The sequence below is a fragment of the Protopterus annectens genome, chromosome 5.part0 (assembly GCF_019279795.1).
Source record: "Protopterus annectens isolate FY-2018-M chromosome 5.part0, PAN1.0, whole genome shotgun sequence".
NCBI lineage: Eukaryota > Metazoa > Chordata > Ceratodontiformes > Protopteridae > Protopterus > Protopterus annectens.
In genome coordinates, this window is record NC_056735.1 from 948,802,925 (window position 1) to 948,827,231 (window position 24,307).

The window sequence follows — 24,307 nt, forward strand, 5'->3', positions numbered from 1 at the left end:
GGGAAAGTACATTATGATGGTAGTAGTTACTACATTGAAATCACAACTTAAACATTTGGAAACGGTACATTATAATGTTAATGATTACTTATCGAAATCACAAATTGACCATTTAAAAGAACAATAAACAGTGGAGAAAATGTTTGAATGAATGTGTTTATGAGTGGATATAATGAATGTAGAATAAATGTATTGTATTGTGACTCTATCCTTCCTCATCAAAAGATGAATGCATGCACACTCTCCCATGCATACTCGCACTTGATCTCTCACACTCGTGAATGCACTCGTGAAAACATGCACACTCGTGTGTGTGCCCGAGCCCACACATGAAGACACACACACTCTCACAGTCTTACCACACACATACACACACACACACACACACACACACACACACACACACACACACACACGCACACACATACACACACTGATGGACTCTCTCACGCGCACACCCACACACACGCACTCATGCACACACACACACACACACACACACACACACTCGCACACACACTCACACAAGCACACGCACACACACATGTATATGCTTACACACACACACGCACATGAAAACACATGCACACACACGAAAGCGGAACTGTGAGAGTGTGTGTGTCTTCATGTGTGGGCTCTTTTGATGAGGAAGGACAGAGTCACAATGCAATACATTTATTCTACATTCATTATATCCACTCATAAACACATTCATTCAAACATTTTTTCCACTGTTTATTGTTCTTTTAAATGGTCAATTTGTGATTTCGATAAGTAATCATTAACATTATAATGTACCGTTTCCAAATGTTTAAGTTGTGATTTCAATGTAGTAACTACTACCATCATAATGTACTTTCCCATACATAAAATAGTGTTTCGACACGTTTGTATGCGAGGGAGTATATCGCATTATTTTACTTTGCTGGCATATAAGATTTTTATGGACAATTATTATATTTTATTTAACTATTTATCATTTTTTATACATACAAAAAAAATGAAATGTTTTATAATAAGCACAGTTTGAAAAATTTTAAGAAGTGCATTTAATTGTTTTTCAATTTAAAAGTTCAACATCATTGTAATAACAGAATAACATCATTTCCTGTTTATTGAGTATAAAACCAGGATGCAAGGAGGCTTCCTGGTTTTTCTGAGGAAGTCCACATTTATAATAAAGTGGAAGAAAGTGCTAAAAAATCATCTGGCTGTGTGGCTACTTTCATTTTTCTTCGGTCGCTGAGTAATTGTTTAATCTAACTGGACCTACTTCAAATTCAGATGGGGTAGAGCAGAGTGTAATAAAAGACATATGTCACTGATATAAAAGTTTGATCATATACAGGTAAACATCAATGGTACCAACTATTTATAAATTTACAAAAAAAAAGTAATAATGAGCACAAATTTGTTTAGCTATACAGTAAAACTGGTGCGTTATGTATTTGCAAGATATCACAGGCAAATATTCTGCTGTTGGAAAAACAGTACATTTTATCGATGACTAATATTTAGAAAAAAATTGCCCAAATCTGTTTTCAGGCAAAAGGTTTAGCAAATTTCTATTATTTTGTCCATGGCACTTCATATAGTATGAACAGGCAGATGGTGGCTATTACATTAATTATTTTTATGAATTCTGGTTCCCAGGAAGTATAGATTCATAGGTGTTTACTAGGCTAACAACCACAAGGTCGTTTTTAAGTCTAGCCATGCATCCCAAATCTCTGACAAGTTCTGATACCCTTGATAAGTGTAAGCATGGGCCTGGGAGATGAACCATTTACAGGTTGCCTGTGTCCATTAGAGACATAGGTGCCAAATCAGGGATGAATTTCCTGTTCCCCATCCAATTGTCCAAGTTGTAATTGACTTGGGTTAGGGGGGATTCTGCTTCACATGAATGAGGAGCCTGTTCCAAGATGGGGTAGTCTCTGGGATGCATACCTCTCCAGCAGGTCCTATTTATATAACAAGCAAGTTTTAAATGTTTAGAATGGGTAATTCTGGTACTGTTTGTTTTGTGGATATGTAGGCGGTCCATCAGAATGGGGTCTGACAAGGCCCTGTATGCCAGGCATAGATCTGCCCTCAAAATGGTTTGCAAACTGTCAGCTTCTATTAAACACCAGTAAAACTAAACTGCTCATCTTTTCCCCCACCTGCAAATCCTCCTCACCATTCTTTACTGTAAGTTCCAGCAATGGCACAATTATATCCCCAGATACTCATACAAAACTCCTGGGCATCACAGTCGATAACGCCCTAAAATATGATATCCATGTCAATCAAACCATCATATCTGTCAACAAAAAACTGCGCTCCCTATACAGGATCAAACCCTTCCTCAGTCCTTTTGCAAGAACCACTATTGCTTGGTCCCACCTACCATCTATCCTCCTCTATGCCTCCCCCTTCTTCATTAACCTGAACCAAGCCTCCCTTACCAAACTTGTTAGTTGTTACAACCATATTGCTAGATTTGCTACAGGTGCTACCTCTAGAACCCACCATTGTATCAACCTAACTCAGCTAGGATGGCTGGAGTGGCCCAGTCTTCTCCAATACAACCAACTTGTAATAACCCACAAAATACTATGTCAACCCGTAAAAACACCAGCACTAAATAAGATCATCAAACCATACAGCAACCTAAGGTCACTAAGCTCTGCTGACAAACTGCTGGTGCAAACAACTAAGAGCATAAATTGGCTGTGGACTCTCTATTTGCCAGCTCAGTAGTCAAAACTTGGAATATGCTACCTGCCAAACTTACTCACCAATCCTCCTTAACCCAGTTCAAAAAAAAGCCTCGAACTACACTTCCAACACCATTGGCAGTATCCCTGCTTAAACCCCGACTAATCACTCCTGCTGTTCCTGCAAACTCTCCCTAAGCATTTCAATCATATACTCTAATAAGTGCATGAATTCTTGAAGGGACGTAGCCCATAACTGCATGTATTATTGTCTGAAATTGAAGCTGCATGATTTTGATGTTGTCTACTATGTTTTATCTATGTTTGTAGCCCTACTGCAAACTGCATATTATACTTATCTCTAAATGTTTCTATTGTTCCTAATGTATTTGTACTCTGCTTTCTGGAGCTTTTCTCCCTGGGCCTCCACTGAAAATGGACATATATCCAGTCGGACTTTCCCAGTAAACAAATGTAAAATAAATAATAAAATAAAAGCCTGTAGGAGACAGACTACAGGGAAAGGGCCTTGAGACAGTCTGCATAGGACATTATAATTATGCCCTGTATTCTTTTAGTGAGGAACCTTTGTTGATGTTCCAGTTGTTGAATATGTCTGGTTAGGTACATACCAAAGGGGCATTGTACTCAATTATAGGTATGATGAATGCAGAATACAATGGAACAATGACTTGCTTGGACTTAGATGTCATACCATTATTTATAAGTTGCGCAACACAGAATGATTTCCTCACTACTGTAGACACATGATGGTCAAAGGCTAGATTACTGTCTATGTGTGTTCTGAAGTCCCTGACTATTGGGTCAAATCTAAGGAGTGTTTTGTCAATATGATAGTTACTAGGGGTGAATGACTTCCCAAAGGATACTATTATGCATTTCATGGCATTTAGTTTTAGACCATGGCTCTGACACCAGTTGTTTGTCTGTGTCAGCCCTTCCTGGAGAACATTTGTGTCAATATGAGATTCAATGATAGCTCCTAATTTGCAATCATCTGAAAATTTAGTCAGACAGAAGTCATTGATATTGACTTCAGAGGAGTAAATGCCAAAATGGAATAGTCCAAGAATTGATCCCTGAGGGATTCCACCTATGAAATGCCTCTTTGTAGAGGTGGACTCCCCAGTTTTAACTTCTTGGGTCCCGTCTGTGAGCCAGTTGGCTATCCACCAGGTGACATACAGGTTTCTGCCTAACCTCTTGAATTTGTCAACAATGCCCAAGTCAAGGTAGGCAGTGTGAAACATGTTGCCCTCATCCACTGCTTTGGTGATTTTCTCAAAGAAGTTCACCAGATGAAACCAAACTGGGTTGAGTCCACTGTCTGGAGGTTTACTGTATCACTATTGATCATTGCCATGATAATTCTTTCCATGGCTTTACATATAAGACTAGTGAGACTTATGGATCTTTAGTTTCTAGGGTCTGCAGATGGCCCACCTTTGTGCAGAGGTATGACTGTTGCTGTTCTCCATTCATGAGGCACGAAGCCTGTTTGGAGGCTACAGTTAAATAGCAATTCCAGACAGCCTGATAGGTCATGTTTCATGCTATTTAAAATGCATCCTGGGATATTGTCTGGGCCCATTGATGCAGTATTCTTGGCCTGAGAGAGAGAGAGAGAGAGAGAGAGAGAGAGAGAGAGCATTAAGGATCTGTTCCCTAGTGAAAGCAGAGGGAGTTATATTTGATGGTATTTCCCAAGGGAAGGTTAAGGGGGAGAGAGGAGTAAAGCTGGAGCTCAATTTATCAGCCAGTTAGTTTGCTATATCTTCTGCCCAGTACAGGTGGCTGCATTAATAATGAGCTCTGCACATGATTGCAGACATAGTTAAAGATGCCTTGTAACTTGAGATTGGGGAGGAACAATGGAAAGGTGGTTGAGGTAAAGTTGGAAGAAAATCTATCCAAAAGAATGTTGGCAACATCCATGAGGCTGGATGCAATTGTACTCTTTTAGAAAAATTCAGTACAAAATTGTAAGTTACTTCTAATCTTCCTAATTTAGCTGAATAACCCTCTTGGGGTTGCAATTTGCATTGGCTGTAACTTTAGGTTTATACCCAGCCTTCCTTCTCCTAATGGTAAGTTTAAGGGTCTTGCCAATTTTAAAAACTTTTAGTAATGGTAGTAGAAATCTCTTATAGAAGGCCAGGACTGTCTTCTTTTAATTACATGAGAGTTTCACCATATGAATTTAATGTTAAACTTATTGTTATGACTACATCAGATGATTACTGATGTCTTAATACAATTATCAAAGAGGGAGTAAAATTCAAAGGAGTAGGCAGCAGAATGAGGTACAAGGCTGACTGTTCAATCTAACCACCTGTGAGTATCAGTAAGATTGGTAGTCAGTAAATAACAGGTTTTGGAACAATCCCTGAATGTAGAGGAGATTGTTGGAGCCATGAAGTAGGTTTTCTAAGAGAAGGTCACACACAGGGATATCAACTTTGACAAGTGAAAAGATAACAAGTTGGGTAGTGTAAACAGAAATACGCAAGTGAGGAAGAGAACTAAACATCTGGAACCTCCTGTGGGCAGGGGAGCAAATTAGGCAAGTGTATTAGCATTTATGAAGTTTAGGCATCTTTGGGTATATCTGTTATTGGTTGAATTACATATTTATTTATTTATTTTTATTTTGATATTTGTTGACCGGGTTAGTCCATCTAGGAAGATGCCCTTTTTCAGCGGAAGCCCAAGTAGAAATGCTCTAATTGTATAAGTAAAAAGATACATACATGATATCATATGGCAAAAGAATAAGAGTAATTACATACAATTATTTAGCAAGAAGTATATTCTGGATCATCTGTAACATTTCTTCAGGGCAGAACGTTTGAAGAATAGGCTATTTTTTGGAGAAAGAGCGGGATTAAAATAAAGGTAGGTAACAGATGGAGAGGAAATGAGTTTGGAGGGAGAAGTTCATAGAGAAATAGTAAAAAAAGACTCAGAGTATGGTGAGGTTAGTTGTAACAGAGGGAACAGTAGTTTAAGTCAGGTCAGGGCAAGAGCAGGTCCATAAGTTAAGTAGGTAGTCTTTTAAAGTTTTTTGAAACAGTTAGTGTTCAAAATAGTTCTTAAACACAGGGGCAGTTTATTCCATGAATTGGCAACTGAGTGATTGTAGAGAACTTTCCCTTTAGTTTTTTGGACTTATAAATTTCCAGGAGGTGTTGGCCAGAGCTTTGGAGTGTATTATTAGGAGTATAGAGAGAGATGAGAGATGAAAGAGCAGGACGGAGGTGGGTTTGTTTAGAATGGAGTGAGTCAAGTGTAGCTGAAGCAGGAGTTGTTGGCAGGTGTGGAAAGAGATCCAGGAATGTAGTTCATGACTTTGTTTAGGATACTTTGAATGTTCAGGGATAGTATAGTTAGGTTTCTTGTAGATGTGGTGGAGTAATTCTGAAAAGGGGAAATGGGGAGAGGGAGCATGGAGGGATAGGTAGGGAGGAGTGAGGAGCTGATGACTGGTCCTGGGTTGGGGTGTATATCACCTGAAAGTAGTAAGTTTAGTGTAAGTAGTTTTAGCAGTGAAGAGTTGAGGTTCAAAGAGTGGTATTTTGCCTTTATTTTGAAAGGGAGTGAAGGCTGTTGAGATAGTTTTATTTTGTGTAGGTGAGTGTCATCGTGGTTGAATAATGCGGGGGCAATTGGGAACGTGTGAGTACGTGAGAGATTAGTTTCTGGGTAGGTAAGTGTAGGAGCAGGGTTTATGCATGTAAGGGTGTGATGATATGAGATAGAGACAGAAGAAAAAGCAGAATATTAGTGATGAGAAGAAGTAACGTGTGATAAGTATAGGCAGGAGGAGAGGGAGTTTAGGAGCATAGGGCAACTAGCATAGACTGCGGGGGGGGGTGCAATAAAAAGGTATTGGAAGGCTTTTAAGTTATTAAGAGAAGAGATGGGATGGTTTATTATAGTGTAGGAGAAATAGAGTTAGGGAGTTAGGGTTAGGCTTATCTTTAGGAGGTTTTCCTAGGAATAGAGAAAGTGAAAGTTGTTAGGAGGTTTGGGAGGAAGTAGTGAGTTGAAGGAGAGAGTGGTTTGGATGGATATAGTATAAGTTTAGGGTATGTGGGGGTGGGTGGAAATTGGGGGCATGATTGGCGAGCATAGTGAGCCTGACTGTAGTGAGGGCGAATGGAGCCGGTTGGTCTGATTGGAGATCTGGGCTGAAAGGAAAAACAATCAGTGAGTAGATGTAGGACAGCTCTTGCTGTACCTGGGGCTAGCAGAGATCTGAGTAGTGTAGTTATTTAGACTGTGTTGTAGAAATAGGCTAAGAAAAAATACATTTTTTGGTAGTACGGTGGGTTTGTAGAAGAGAGGAAGGGAAATCTGAGTACATTCTGGTGATGTAAGAGGTGCTGCTTGTATAGAAGCATATGGAATAGCACAGACAACAGAAAACAATTAACAGATATACTTATTCACTGTTGGTTTGAGACTGAAAACGCAGGGATTGGGAACATAGTGTGCACTTGAGCTTTTGTTTGTAGCTGACCAGAAGAAGTTGGTATTTTTCAACTCTGTGTGCTGACAGGTTGCTAGGCTACAAAATAAGTTATTCACTGTTGGTCTGAGACTGACAATACAGGGATCGAGAACTTAGTGAGTACCTGAGCTTTGGTTTGTAGCTGACCAGGAGAAGTTGGTATATTTCAACTCAATATGCTGGCAGGTTGCTAGGCTACAAAAATCTTTAAGCAATTGTAAAAAAGAACAGCAGTCATACACCACCAGAAGTAGCAGCCAATACTCTAGGTAAAGGAAAGATGGTCTGGAAAAAAACATCTCAGTGTATGTGTAAATAGTTCAGATCTCCCATAAGAAAAGCATTTGGTTCAATAATTAACTTTTTCTAATTGGTTAATATATTTGTATGCTGTGAGGAGGTTATAGATGGTATTGTGTAGTTCATTATAAAGAGATAATTAATCCTGGGTGTCACCAGTACTTATCAGTTCCAGATCTGTATCACATAGCATTTGGTGAAAGACACAAAGTTTAAAAAATAAGTATAGAGATTTCCTCGCAGTGGGTGAATCTGACCCCCTTGAGCAGTGCTGAACCCTGAAACAGATGGACTGTTATTGCCAGGCTGAAATTGTTTCTGTAATTGCTCAAATGTTGATGTTTTCACTGGTAAGGAAGGCCTTAAGTTCAGACATGCCCCTTGATATTAAGTGGATTGGAATTTGTTATGTTAAGATGTCCATCAGGTGAACTCTTTTTAAAAAAGGCACTATTGGTTATCAAAGGTTTTAGCAAGCATGCAAGAGCTAAGGGATTGGGGGTGCAGGCCATCCCTAAGAAAGAAGAGGGGGGTTATTGAAAGTTTCAAGCAATCCAGACACATACTAGATCCCCTAGAATGACATACATTTACCAGCTACTTGTTAAAGCTCATAATTGTTCATCCTTTAATTTAGGAGTCATTATTAGCAAGGGTACAGTGCTCAATATCAGGACCTTGCCTTCCTCACATACATGAGTAGGGAGCTCATCAATGTCTCTCTGCATCTCGCAGGGTAGAATGCTTAAGATCAATTGCCCCAACATGGGCATAATCATATCTAGAGTGGTATGGAGACCTAAGGACTATATGATATCAGTAATCCTAGCACCAGAGAGGTAGCTGTTACCTTGTTCTTTGCCAGCGTTGTGAGTGCTGTGTTTATGTCTTACAAGGGAATTGTCAATGACAAACACAGTTCTGGAATGGCTTACAAGACATCAACCCTACAAGTTTGCAGTCCATGTGACTTCCACTGGTATATTATGTGTGATTCTGGGATTGGAAGAGGTGTTAGTATTTTGGCTACATGACTGAGGTAAACTAGCAGGGTGCATAGGAGGTCTATGAGGTTTAACCAAGGATGTTTTTACTACCTCAATATAATAATGCGTGATGTTTTTGGCTCTTGTGGTGTAGTGCTGTCATGGTGCCATTACTGCCCATGAGTGAGATGGAGGGACACACCTCTAGTTTAGATAAGTAAGTACAGCTCTCAGAGGTCGAGTCAAGAAATGCTAGAATTAGTGGTTTAACAGTAAACATTTATTTATTATTTATTTTACATTTGTTTACCGGGATAGCCGACTGGATACATGTCCATTTTCAGCGGAGGCCCGTGGAGAAAAGCTCCACAAAGACAAACTTACATAGATTACACAGAAGTTAGCAAACAATTATAAAAACAAAGTGATTATATACAATGGGTTAGTAGTGTTCCCTAGTAGGGACTCACAATTGTCATGGACAGACAATTAAAAGTAAGAGACATCAGATTGGAAGCAGAGCTTGGTGATGTAGTTACAAGTTATGATAATTGCAGAATATGCTTTTAGTTTATAACTTAATCAGGGTTGGTACACAGGCATAGCCAATTCACTTTGAGATACTGTTTGAGGTTTTTTTTGAAGAGACTTTTGGAGGATTGTAGGGTTATATAGTTTGGCAACGAATTCCAGGTTTTGCCAATGAAGTTGGCAAACGGGGATTCACCAGCAGAGTTATTAGCTTTGTGGGTTTGGACCAGTAGTTTATTGGCTGACCGTAGGGATCTTAGATTGCTATATGGCTTAATAATATTTTTAAGTGAGGGGGTATCCTCAGGGTGGTACAAACTTTTGTGCGCTGTTAAGAGTTGATTGAATTGAATTAAGCTGGGCAGTTCTAGCCACTCTAGTTGCTTAAGGTTCTGGCAGTGGTGGGTTCTATAGGTGGAGCCAGTGGCGAATCTTGCAATATTGATTGTAGCTATGGGACAGCTTACCTAGTTCGGATTTGTTGAGCTTTGAGAGTACAGGTGAGGCATATAAGAGAGTAGAGAGTAGGTGTGATCGGGCGATTGCAGTCCTAGCCAGTGAGGTTAAAAATGTCTTGTTTCTATACAGTGATCCAAGCTTCTTATTGATGGTCTGTATAGTTTTGTTGACCTGTAGGTTAAATTTGAGGTTATTGTCTATGATAACCCCTAGCAGTTTGGTGTGATTATCTGGGGAAATAGTGGTACCATTGTTAGATGTGACAGAGAATGAAAGTGTGGTGGATCTACTAGTGGGAGAGAAGAGTAGAAGTTTAGTTTTATTGGGGTTCAGAAGTAGGCGTTGATTGATGAGCCAGTTCTCGATAATGTTAAATGTATTTTGGGTTAAGATTTGCAAGTCGGATGGGGAGGTGGCTGAGCAGATGAGAGTGGAATCATCTACTTATTGGATGCAGGTGGCTTTAGGGATAGCAGTGTGGAGGTTGTTGATAAAAATAGAGAAGAGTAGTGGACCTAGTATGGACCCTTGAGGGACACCAAGTGTGAGAGGTAACTGGCTGGAGAGTTTGCCCTGCCATAGTACCGCCTGCTGTCTACCAGTCAGGTAGAACTGGAACCACTGGATAAGCAGGCTTGTTGAGGGAAATAGATTTTAGTGAAAGAATGAGAAGTTCATGGTTGACCATGTCAAAGGCTTTTGATAGGTCAAGAAAGAGGGCAGAGGTTAGCCTATTGTCATTCCTGTTTTGGTTTATGGCAGTAGTAAAGGAAAGGAGGGCTGAGGTGATGCTGTGGTATGGCCTGAAACCATGCTGGGAGTAGGATAGTAAGTTATACTGTGAAAGGTATTGCATTAGTTGCTTGTGTACACATTTCTCCATTATTTTGGCTAGTGGGGAAAGAATGGCAATGAGTCTATAGTTGGATATGTCTGAGGAGCTACCACCTTTATGGAGTGGGATGACATGAGATATTTTCCAAAGGGAGGGGATAGCATTTTCAGATAAGGTTCTGTTGATGAGGATAGATATGGGATATGCAATGGCATCTGCAGCTATTTGCAGGTACTCTGCAGGGAGTGCAGCGAGAAGGTCAGCAACGAGGGTGGTAGGTTTTAGTTTTTTTTAGAAGTGTTTTGATAAAACTAGTGGATATTGGTTGGAAGCTAAATTCCGGGTGATTATTAGGTAGATTAGGCATGTGGTTTAAGTTAGAGGGGGTTAGATCATTTGCTAGGGATTGGATTGTTTCAGTGAAAAATTTATTAAAGGCGCTAGCTATTGTCTCTGGGGAGCTATGGGTGTAATTCTTGTTTATCTGTCCTTGGTTGGAATCTGAGTATCATTTCCCTACAAAACGAACTTAGATGTCTTGACTATTATGTCCTGAATGGTAGCCAGTCTTGTATTATTTTCATGGAGCATTGGTCTGATGTTGTTGTTGTTGTGTCTTTTGGCTTTTCCCGGTTAGGGCTCGCCACAGTGGAACTCCGGTCCGCTAATGATTGGCAGTAGATTTTTATGTGCCGAGTTGCCAGCTCTGATGCACAACCTTCAATGAAGGTACGCCCATTCATGCATGTCTCCACACAGAAGACGCTCTAGCTGAGAATCGGACAGGACAACGTCTTACTGTGAGGCGACAATGCTACCGCAGCACCACCACCACAGTATGGTCTGATGTGATAATTGCAAAATGCAAGAATTTGTTCATGCATTACCCAACAGGTCACTGGCTTCTTCATGGAAAAAATACACAAGGCAATTCTCTCTCTGGTGAAAAAGGGTGTGTTTTTTAGTGTGTGTGTGTGTGTGTGTGTGTGTGTGTGTGTGTGTGTGTGTGTGTGTGTGTGTGTGTGTGTATATATATATATATATATATATATATATATATATATATATATATATATATATATGTGTAGGGTCTATATCAGAACATCGAACATTCAAAATGGCAAGTGTTCTAATATCAACCCATTTTCAGCGAATGCTGAAAATATCGAAGAAATAGAAAACCAAATTTTTTTCCTAGGGAAAGAATTTGGTTGTCCTTTTCTGTTGCTTCAGTATTTTCAGCGCTCTAGTGGAAAGTTATGGATGGGGTTCAAGTAAGTGTGCGATTGTGTGGATGTGTGGGTTAGGGTGGGTTAGGTGAGTTAGGGTTAGGGCGCGGGTCAGGTAAGTGTGCGATTGTGTGGAAGTGAGGGTTAAGGGCGGGGTAGGTGAGTTAGAGTTAGGGAGTGGGTGAGGTGACTGTGCGATAGTGATGGACCTTAGGGTTAGGGTTTGGGTTAAGGTAAGTGGATAGTTAGTGGTGTATGTATAGTTTAGTGTAGGGTTAGGTGTATGTGTGTGCATTGCTGTTTGCTTGGTATGCTTGTGTTGTGTGTATGTGTTTTGGAACAGTGAATGTTTTCCCTAGGAAAAATTCGCTGTTGTGAATGTTCGATGTTTTGTATTTTCGATTGCTAGGGTTCGATATTAGAGCACTCGACATTTTGAATGTTCGGTGTTCTAATATAGACCCTATATATATATATATATATATATATATATATATATATGCATATATGACAAACTAGCCATTGCATTAAAAGAGAGAGCATAGTGTATTAAAATGAATATTGGATAAATGGAAGGAAATAGACGTTGTTGGTACTGGGGCATTATCAGTGGACAGAGAGGTGGTTAGTGGATTCTCACATGGAGCCAGCTCTGGACTCTTTTCTTTGGATAAACATGTCAAACTTCACTTTAGCTATTAAGAGAATAATCACATTTGTGAATGACAACAAAATCACAGGGCTGACACTATATGTAGAACAGTCTCTCAGTAGTCTAGCCAAGTGGGTTGACAAATGTCAGTTGAGCGCAGAGGAAAGTCAGTGCTCCAAAGTGCAAAGATTTACACCTAGCAATTAGGAACCATCAGAAAAAAGCTTCAACTTGAGGAGCTAAACTAGGTATCACCAACATGAAAAGAACCAGCAGTCCCAGGCTGAGAAGGATGTCATGAAAGCAAACTGGGTACCTGAATACATAGAGACTGCAAGCCATTCATGAAAAAATTAGCTTTCCTCTCCACAGATCACCTATTAGGCCACTTCTAGAACTAGAATACTGTGCAAAGTTCTGTTACACTTTCAGGAAAAATTAGATAAAACTAGTTGATAAGCTGTAAAGAAAAGACACAAAATGGTGAGAAGCTAGAAAAGGAGAACATACTTCAAAAAGTGGACTCACTTACCATCATATATCTCAATATCTTTGCTCAAGAATTCCAGATGAAGCAAAAAATAATGGCGAGACAAATGCCCTAAATCAGGGAAAATTATTAAAGATTATTCTAATTCACTTAAAAAAATAGTACAACAGCAGATTTTGTATCAACAGGCATTACCTGAACAATAACAAGTATGAAACTCTAATACATGGCATTATTGACCAAATACAATCCTCAGTGATGTGTCATAAAACTGGCAATTTTATAAGGGACTGGGCAAAACAGGCACATTCAGGGGTATTCTGCAAAATAAGGGATTGCTGAAAGGCATGCTCACCTTAATGTTAGGAGGGACAATGACAAAATATTTGATATGGGCACATAAAATAGTAATGAGATAGCTTGGAGGATTCAAGCCAAAGAGAAAAGGCAGAGAAAAATGAATGAGTCACTGCTACCAAACTGAAGGCCTTGACATCAGTTAGAATATAAGAAAACGTTTCTTCAGAGAAGACTGGTGAATGAATAGAACAGGTTACGAGAGCTATCAGTTGACTTTAGGTCCAGTAAGTCTTTCAAGAAGGCATGGGACAGATGAAGAGGAGAATAAGTACAGCTAGCTGCATCCAAAGTATAGAAAAGATGAACAAATGTATTTCCTCCTATCATTGTAACTGTCACAGTTAAGACGTTGTCCTGTTCGATTCTCAGTGAGAGCGTCTTTTGTGTGGAGACATGCGTGAATGGGCGTACCTTCATTGAAGGTTGTGCATCAGGGCCGGCAACACGGCACGTAAAAAGCTACTGCCAATCATTAGCCGACCGGAGTTCCACTGTGGCGACCCCTAACCGGGAAAAGCCGAAAGACACAACATTGTAACTGTAGTATACACGAGACAATCAACAGTGGAGGGCTTGAACTTTGCTACCTAAGACTTAGCCACATACTGGAGTAGAAGTTGTAAAACTGCCTGTGAAGAAACAGCCAGGCAATGTTTATGAGTGCTGCCTATAGCTTACTGCCTGTGAATGCGCCTGTTTGTCATAGAATGAGATTATGCACTTTATCAATCAAATTCCCATTATTACAATGTAAGCAAAGTGGCTAGCCAGGACATTTTATGTGAAATCCATATTTATACCCTTGGTCAGTAACATTTGTTTCTGAACTGTGATCTGCTTATGATATACATATTGTTCTCGCTTTCAGGAAAGCATATAGAGAAGCCCTAAGTCAACTACACATATAGTCTTCATCCACCAATGCCACACCAGATTCTATCACAGCATAACTAGTGTTTTTCACTCAAAAGAAGCATTTATAGATTTTTTTCTGCACTAATGGTTTCTTTGTACTCCTAGGACCTTCATTTACGTATTATTGCGGTGGTACGGCGGTAGCATTGTTACCTCACAGCAAGAGTTTCTCCCGTTCAATTCTCGGCATGGCTTGGGAGTGCCTTCTGTGTGGAGTCTGCATGTCCTCCCCGCGGTTGGGTAGCGTTCGAAAGACATGCGTGCATAAATGGGTGTGCCTTCACTGAAGGTTGGATGTCGAGCTGGCACCTCGGCGTTTCTTAAAAATCTACTGCCAATTATTAGCGGACCGGAGTTTCACTGTGGTGACCCCTTACCGGGAAAAAGCCGAAAAGACAAACAACAGCTTGGTAACATCATCTACACTTTGCTATCAAGGTAAGTTCAAACTATACATTTATAAATCCTGCAATTAGATAGCTATTGTGTCTATCAGTAGTGTACTGCATTGTGTACATTTTTTGAATGGTAGACATGGAGCCCAGCAGCAATATCAACTCAAAACCACTGATAAGGTGTAATTTCAGTTTGTTATCCCACTGTTTCTATTTTACAAATCAAGCTAATCAGGTCTATATTATAAGATCGAAAGTTGAAAATTGCGAACGCCATAAATGATATATATATATATATATATATATATATATATATATATATATATATATATATATATATATGTATACCAACTTTGAGATCACACTACAGTGAGGAAAGGGCAAATATTCCGATCTTCACTGTACTGCGATCTCACAAAAAGCACTTTGAGGTCTGATATTTTTGACATTTACAGCATTCGCGATTTTCAACTTTCAGTCTTATAATATAGACCCAGCTAATCAGTGTATAGCCAATGTGATGACTCCAATTTAAATTGCTATCATATGTGAAATCTCCTTTCTAGACATAAGATCTACCACACACTGATATATAGTAATAGCAATGTTATTGTTAGAAAAGATGAATAGCCAGAACAAATGACATTAAATCTTGTTCAACAAATTGCCATGGGAAGTTTATTCCTTATCTTGACAGTTGCCGGGGACTTATGAAAAAGATGTCAACTTTTAAACCTGCAAAAATACAGCATTTCCAAAATCCTATATATGTATGGTCAGTTATTCATACATGAATCTACTCTGCATGAAGTACAACCTTATGACCTGCTGATAAAGAGAAAACCATGCTATCAAAAGATTGCCTAGGCGTACAGATGAACAGTGGAGTCAGACAGATTCAGGCAATGTTTCTCTATTAATGTTCACTGTGTTGGTATTTTTCAGTTGTATAGAAAAAGGAAGATATCCATTAACTCCATTCCTCTGGCAAAATTGAATTTATGTCTCTGTCAGAGTTCAGTAATGATTCCTTGCTTCCTCTTCAGTTATTACTTTTAGCCTCAGAGCAGCTGTAGCTTCTTATTTTTTGCGGATTTCATTCTGGACCAAGTTTGATAGCAGAATGTTAAATTGTGTGGACAGATTTTAAGCAAAGATCTGCAATTAAACAATGTAACTGAGGCAAATGCATTTCTTTATTTACTTGTTTATTTATTAGGCCTACATGGGCGAGCCCATTTGAAGAAAAACTCCAGGAAAGCAAAACTTTTATACAACACGTATACAAAGAGTCATACATTGCACTGTCACTACACATATGACACATGCTATATGTATTGTTAACAACATATTTTAGACATGTATAGCTATAATCAGCATAAAAATCATTAAATTATTGTACACTTAATGCAAAGTACTTGTATGCCAGACTGTCAGTGAACAGACCTGGAAACCTTAAATGTCTAATATTAAGAGAAAGAAGTACAGATTCAGAAAGCTGAAGTTTTAGCTGTCACACTAAGAGGTGATCAGATTCAGAAGGTATGAATATGTACACATTTGGAATTAGAAGTAATGGGCAAGTTTCATGGGTGACTGCACATCTCTGGTTCTAGAACTAGCTTACATATAGTTTTTTTTTTTTTTTGACTGATTTCTTAAATTGTGGCTTTCTGGTAGTCTGCCAATCTGATATGGGAAGCCATTGCACATGTAGGAAAATATTTGACCAAAACATCAGTCATAAAACTTCACAGACGTTTTGGATACAGGAAGTATACAACTTGTCAATATGTTATCTTAAAGGCATAAGATATTCTAGCAGATGCCAGATGAGCCATTTGTTACTTTCAGTTTTGTGAAGCACAGTTTGCCTGAACATCTACCACTATTTTCTTCTCTTTCTTTGCATTTTTTAGATTAATATATGCTGATTTTTGCACTGCCAAATGGAAAGATGAGTGGCAAATTAAAGTATCCTCTTTTGTATTGACTCTATTGCGTCTGCTGAACCTTTTTGTTCAGGTCACCAAGGACTAAAGACACATAATATGGCCTTTAAATCAGTATTGCATATGCTACTACATTGATTTTTTTTCAGTAAACATCTTTATTGTATTATCACATACGACAGAGACAGTTTTACAGCTATATAAATGAAAGACAGAGTTGCCTAGACATAGTAAAGTCTTGCTGGGTCTAATTATGGCGGCTGCATAAATAGCTGTCACTAGAAAATGAAAATCAAAGTCTAGAGCAACTTTACTCGAAGTAGTGAATATAGTAACATGGATAAAACAACTGGTAATGGGATCTTTAGAACAGGGAAGGAGCAAACTGCATAGGAGAAAATGGGAATTGTGGGAAGGAATGAGGGTTAAGAGGCAGAATATGAATGAACCATATAATGCTTAACTGACAATGACAGGATAGATTATAAGTGATGTATAAAGTTTGCAACTACAGTTGTTTCAATGGTGTCTGTGATTTCAACCCTTTTGTGAACCATAAATAAGCTATCATGCTTGTATAGAAACCCTTTGCAGCTACATAGGTTAGGTATTTCAGTGTGTGTATGTATGTGTATTTAGTATATACTTTTGGGTGGAAAGACAATGTAGCGACTATCCAGATGCCTTCTGTGTTGTGTGATATATACGTGGATGTGGATTCTACAAAATCTGCCATGATTTTGTATGGTGTATGCTGTATATGACTGAACGCTATCATTCTGGGAACATTTTAAGCTATGGTAGCAGTCCATAGTTAGATTGTTCATGATTTGATTATGCTTTCTGTTTCAGAATAAAGGGATGAAGGAAAGAATACACTGAGGAATAAGACGGAGGGCTGCAATATAGCAGCAGGTGCTAGGTGCAGTCCAACAGGAGATGGAGGAAGCAGTGTGTCTTATATTGAAGCCCACCCCCACAATATGACATTGGCATCCTGAGGCACAAAGCTGAGTAAGTAACTGAGACAGCTAGACATAGAACATGTAAGAAATCAGTCAGAGTTGTATGCCAGAGACTGTCGTATAGATTTACAGCAAAGTGACCAACCTTCCACAGCTTGGATAGACATTGTTGCTGGCCAGAAGTTTCTGGCCAGGACATTAATAGAAAGGCCACAGCTAAGGTAGGCCATTGATCAGTCTGACCAGCTCTTTCACTGTGGTGAAATGGCACATAAGCTAAATGCCTATAGATCCAGTAATTTCAAGGAGATAGTAGCACTACTGTGGCTTAAAGTGTATTGGACACTTTTGGAAGGATCTTTGTTTTACAACTAATTTATTTTCCCATTATATTCCTCATGTTATAGTTGTAAGCAGTTTGGTGACAAATGAAAATTATAGTGTGTTGTTTGAATTTTTTTTAGTTTCACTGTTTCTCATATTTTTTTCTATAATCTCACCCATAAAATTATGTGATATGGGTATTGAGCAGTGAGTTACCTATGACTGCAAAGCAATATAGGTAAGAAAAATAAATGACCAATTTAGAGGAGGGGCTATTTACATTGTGGTTTGGCTACTACAAAATAACATGTTAATTTAATTATCAGTATGAGGTGTTCTGCCTGCAAGAATTAGTTTACAACTTGTCTCTCTAGGAAGTAAGAAACTACTACTGATTTATTTAGCATAAAAATACAGTAGCTAATATATTAATTTAGGAAGTGATGCATTGTGGGCTTGGTCTTTCATGATGTCATTGTAGGGATTTTCACCTTTGAGGAAAAATAAATCAGGGGACTTTCTTATCCTCAGAATAAAATGCAATGTATAATTTAGTACTGTATTTGGTAAGAAGACTATATCCAGCTCCAAAGGTTTGTTACACTTGCTTTAGATCATGACCAATATACTTAGTTTCTATAATGTCTGCTATATTAATGCTGATGGTCTGCTGTGAAAGACGTAATGATTTTGTTTTGTACACTCTAGCCTTCAATTTATGTGCTTTTTTTGAACCTGAAAACTTTGTTTCTCAGCTAACAAAATATTCTCTGCAAAGAAAATAAGTTGCTTCTCTAACAATTTACTTAAAAAGCCTAACAGTATACGATGTAATTGTCATGTGTAAAGCTCTCTTGTGTAGCATGTGTTTTGTTTTAGTTTTTCTTCCAGGAGTTTAAAATGCTTTATAGGCTTCTACACTGTAACTGCTTTATTGGGGAGGAGGGTGCTTCTGCAATAGTATCTGCACAGTCTCTTAGTAATAAGAGCAGGTTGCTGAGAAACTCAAAGATGGTGTTGCTTATTTATTTAAAGTTGTGGTGGTGGTGACAGTACTAGTACAATTGTAGTATCATTGTCACCTGTGATTGCTTTCCTTACTAGCCTTTAGTTAATTGCCTCTCTCTGGGGTGATGGTTTATCCTCCCCTGACTCCCACCCTTCCCAACTTCTGCACTGTTATAGTAGCTGTTGCTTTCATCACTTCGTAAGAGATCTTGTCTAGTACTCCCCTGTCAAACCCCACACCTACATCTCCACCCAGTTTTGCTCTACAAACTGTACAACTCTTAATTATGACTCGTTGTAAGCAGCTGCTCAATGTGCTCTGCAGATTAGGCTACCTCATGACCTACACTCTTACATTTACCATCATATTAACACAAACACAACTTGCTAACTTCAAACAGATAAACAAACAGATAATAAATGGAAGTCTCAGTAGTATTAGAAACAAATGTACCTTCTTTAAAGCATGGCTTCTGCTACTTAGCCCTTATGTAATTTGAGTCACTGAATCCTGGTTTAACTGTTTGCTTCCAATACAACTATATTTGACAGGAAATCCAAGTTCTAATAAAATAAGGAACAAAGGGCCACAGCTCCAAAGGCAAACCAAAACTTTAATGTGTGAGCGCTTTCATTCACTCAAATCAAATGAACTTCTTCAGACAAATTCAAACAGTAAAACCCCTCCTTATATAACCATGAAGTCACATGACCAATAAAATGCATTGCATCACAAGTTTAAAACTGGTTGTTAAAAGCCATATACATATTTATAAAGATATTTACATATACTTTAAAAGAATTTTTAAGCACAAAGTAACACATTATTAATATATAAAAACAATCAAAAAGGTGCATCCATACAAACCTATAAGTACATAAAATATTATCTTATAAGAACATTCTATACTGAATTTAATAAATTCATTCAGTGTAATAAACTCATAAGCTTGAGTAAACACATAACAGAACACGGCTCATTAAGGCCTGGATAACTATGCACATTTAAAGTAAGTTGCCACCATAACTCTTGTCTTTCAAGTAAAAGGGATGTATGCTCACCTCTAAGGCTCTCCATTACCTGGTCGATCACCTTAAATTTACAATGGTGTCCAGGGTTGTCCCTAATGTTTGAAAGAAGGTGCTATCCAGAAGTGTTGCTGCAGGGACTCATAAAAGAGGTCCAAATAAAAAGAAGGGAGGGACACTTCTCACCCATTCTGGGACCATCAGCCTTATTAGCTCATACACCTAGCCCTGCCACCCCTGAGGGTAATAGTGCTGACATAAATATGCCAATGCGTAGTAATAACAATAGTGAAAAGAATAGATATAGTGTCAGCTTGATTACTATATATACACCTTATGGTGAGTCCATAAGGGGCACCCTGTTAAAAAAACTGGTGTATCCTTAGGGAAGACACAGATCTTACATCTAAATTGGGCACCCTACCAAGAGTTGTGTATAGAAAAGGAGCTAACTTAAAAAATTTAGTGGAGAAAGAGCATAAATTGTATAACAGGAACCAAGGAATGGTTAAATGTGAAGCATGTACCAAAAAAGGAACAGATGCTTAAGAAACCAGTAACCAAAACGTGTAAAGCACAAACACTCCACTGGTTTCAGTACTTGTTGGAATTTAATTAGGTAAAATACAAAAAATTAAATTCCAACAAGTACTGAAACCGGTGGAGTGTTTGTACTTTACACTTTTTGGTTACTGGTTTCTTAAGCACCTGTTCCTTTTTTGGTTCTTGGTTGTGTTTTCGGAATGGATTCTTTACCAGGTGCATTGCTTGAAGGGATTAACAGAGGTTGGGAAGTTGGTGAGCTTTGTAAGCTCATTGGACAAATCACACAAGTTGTGGAGCTACTAACACCTATCAGCCAATCGATGATGATGTTGGCATCAACATTGGCCATCCCATGCAACCAGGAAGCAAGAGGACATTCAGCTTTGAAGGAAGGAACGGCAACGAATGAGCTGGTTGTAGATGGTGACATTCCCAATATGATCAGTGGAAGGAAAAGAAGTTTGGATGGTTTTCCCAGTATTTTGGCTGCAAATACTGGTAAAAAAACATATCTCCGAGCATTAGTGGCAACAAAGAGAGTGACACAGCGTATTTTGCAACAGAAACTTCAGTAGCTTTACCAGGTACCAAATGTAATTTAAATGACATTCTCAATGTGAAATTTGAATTTAAATGGAATATTGACTGTGTTGATTCTAATGGTACCTGTGCTAATCAGTTGTTGGACTTAGAACATTTATTGCACAAATACAAGATGTAGGAGATGGATAACGCACGCATATTTGAAATACTGTTTGCAAATTAACATAGTGCCGAAGGGACTGAGGGTATGTAAGTACCCAAACAATGTGAATGAGGGTACAGACTTTCACAAACAGCTTATTGAGGCTTTTGAATGCTGTGGGTTTGAGATAATGAGAGCAATAATAAGAAATACTGAAACAGAAATGGAAAAGATATATACTGTAATTGAACGTACTAACACCAACATTGTGAATGATTTAATGTACACTATTGATACTGAGAAAGCTAAATACAATGAATTGTTGAAAAGGATTGAAATGAAATGCAATGAGGTACAACATAGAAAGGTTAAAAAGATTGAAAGGGATTTGAGTGAATATAAAGCAAACACACACTACCCAAAACCCAAACAATATACTAGATTTGATTATGACAAGAATGAATATAACAGGAGGGGGATGGATTTAGAAGGAGATAATTATGGATTTAACACAAACATTTATGACCCCACAGAATTTCACCCACTTAGGAGGCCCGAGAGATTGATGCAGAAAGAGCCTGTTCAATATGGGCTAAAAAACTTCAGGGGAAGGGGGTGGGTGACACAGATGAGGTAACCACAACAAGGAACTTAGAATTAACTACTGTTATTAATCAGGAAGGTTTTAAATATTCTTACAATGGTTTTAATATATCAATTATTCTAGTTTAAGGGTTGCTAAATCATTTTTTGATTTGTTCTCGAAAGGTTTTTCTTTTATACCAACAGTGAGAGCAAATATTTTTAAGTTACTAGTGGACTTGAAACATTTTATTAGGAGGAAAAACATATTTAATCCACCTATTCACCCACAATTGCGGAACTTTGAATTAATAAACCACGATACTCTGACACCAACTAATTCACAAGAAACGGTCCGCTAGACCATTGAGTTCCTCTATACAAATAGACTTTATTCAGATAAAACGCTTGTTTAAAAACGCTTTTCGTCTGACAGAATCGTTGGACTTCTTCAGACAAAAGAAAAACGTTTGATACCATTCAAATCACATTTAAATAACCTCCATCATGTCACCTGATTAACAAATGAAACCTTTTAAAGTTACAAATACTTAAAATTATTTAAACTGTTAATATAAAACGTATTATTTTAAAACCAAACATATTGTGTTAGCAGCAACCAGTTAGATCATACAAGCATAATAATTAGTTCTGATAAAAATGAATATAATGATAATAAATAACATATACAAATTAATTGTGAATGATAAATCATAAAAACAATATAAAAACAATAAAAAAATATTATTAATAATATTTATTATCATTATATTCATTGGCATACTGGGAGGACCATTTTGTATTAAATTCTGATTTTCACCATCAATGGAAGTATTATGGGAGATTCTTGGATGACATTTGTATTCTTTGGACTAGTACAGAGAATATGTTCAAAGATTTTTTTGACTATATTAATGGATTAATTTATTAATCCTTTTTAAGTTTTACATCTGAATTTAATAAAGACCAAATTAATTATTTAGATGTCAATATACAGAAGGTTGGTGGAAATTTTACATCTAAAATTTATCGAAAGGAGACATTTTCTAATTCCTACTAGCACTACACTAGTTTCCATCCACCATATCAGAAGAGAGGGGTGGTAAAGGGCCAACTGGTGCAGGCAAGTAGGATGTCATCTGAAGATGAGACATTTAACAAATAATGTGGATATATTGCAAAACTGTTTCTTGATAGGGATTACCCAATGGATTTGTTGAAACAGATTAGTTTAGAGGTAATAGAGGGAAGAAAAACTAGATTTGCCCCTATACTAGGAAAGAAAGATTCCATTCATACATTAAATAATGTAGTAGAAGACAATGTTAAGGACAGTTATAATTCAGGTATTACACTCTCATATGATGGACAAGCTGTTATTGTTATGAAAGTCATAGAAAGAGAATGGTTGAATTTTGCTAAAATATCAGATTTGGACCATATTTTTGACAAAGAAATAAAGTATATATATATATATCGAAAAGGTAAGAACATCAAGAACCTTCTGGAGAAGGGTACTCAAATGGGAAGAGGTGAAGGACACTCTAGGAGTAAGAAAGGTCTGTTTAAATGTGGAAGTTGTAATTATTGTTCTCACTTGCTAATAGGAGATACATTATATTTAAAATCTCATAATAGGAAGTTACATTTGAATACCTATGTGAAGTGTAATGCTAAAGGAATTATATATGTAGCATTATGTAAAATATGTGACTCATTTTACATAGGGAAAAGTGAGAGAAAACTCAGAGGTTGTACGAACATCTCTATGATATTAAAATGAAACATGAAAATAATGCCCTACTTAAACATACCTGTGTATGTACAGGAGCTGAATTTGGATTCTTTGTTTTAGAGACTGTAGCTATTAACCTGAGGGGTGGACCATGGGAAACAAGGGTTGTATATAGAGAATTGTACTGGCAAGTAATACTGGAAGCTTGTAAAATTCCTGGGTTAAATTATATGATTTCTATTATGCCTGTATTAAAGCTCAGATCTGCTAAGTTATAGAGAGGGCTTGAAATATATTATGTTCCATCATATAAAGTAAAAGAACATTCATTTGATTAATGAAACAAATTTTTTTTAACTGACTGACTTTTCAAACTTTTTATAAAAAAAGATTTTTTATGATTGTCCACTAGATGGTGGTATTTATTTATTCATATATTTTAAAGTTAATTCCTAGCAGTTGTATTAAATATACATTAACTGGATTTATAAGTATGAGTATATATATATATATATATATATATATATATATATATATATATATATATATATATATATATATATATATATATATATATATATATATATATATATATATATATATGAATTTTTATGTGTGTGTATGAAATGTAGCAAATATATTTATAAAAGTAATAACACTATGCATTTTATATTACTACGTGGGACTGTTTTAGGGAATTGGATGTTTGAGGTATATTTAATTGGGCTATAACCATATTTAGTATTTGTGACTCATTGTGTGCATTCATTGGGTGGAATTAATTGCTGGATTGATATTTAAATGATAGTGGTGTTGTACTAAGCTCATCTGAAGACGTTGGTGACGAAAACGTATCTGGTTTTAATGTTTATGTGTATTTCTATGTATTTTACCTAATTAAATTCCTACATGTACTGAAACCAGTGGAGTGTTTGTGCTTTACACTTTTTGGTAAATGTGAAGCATGTGCCTATTGTAGGTACATAGCTATAGGTAGGGACCATATAATTGCTAACAGGCATTTTTCGCTCACTGCTAGATATGAGTATAACTCTAAAAGCGTGGTATATTTGGCAAAATGTCAACTCTGTCC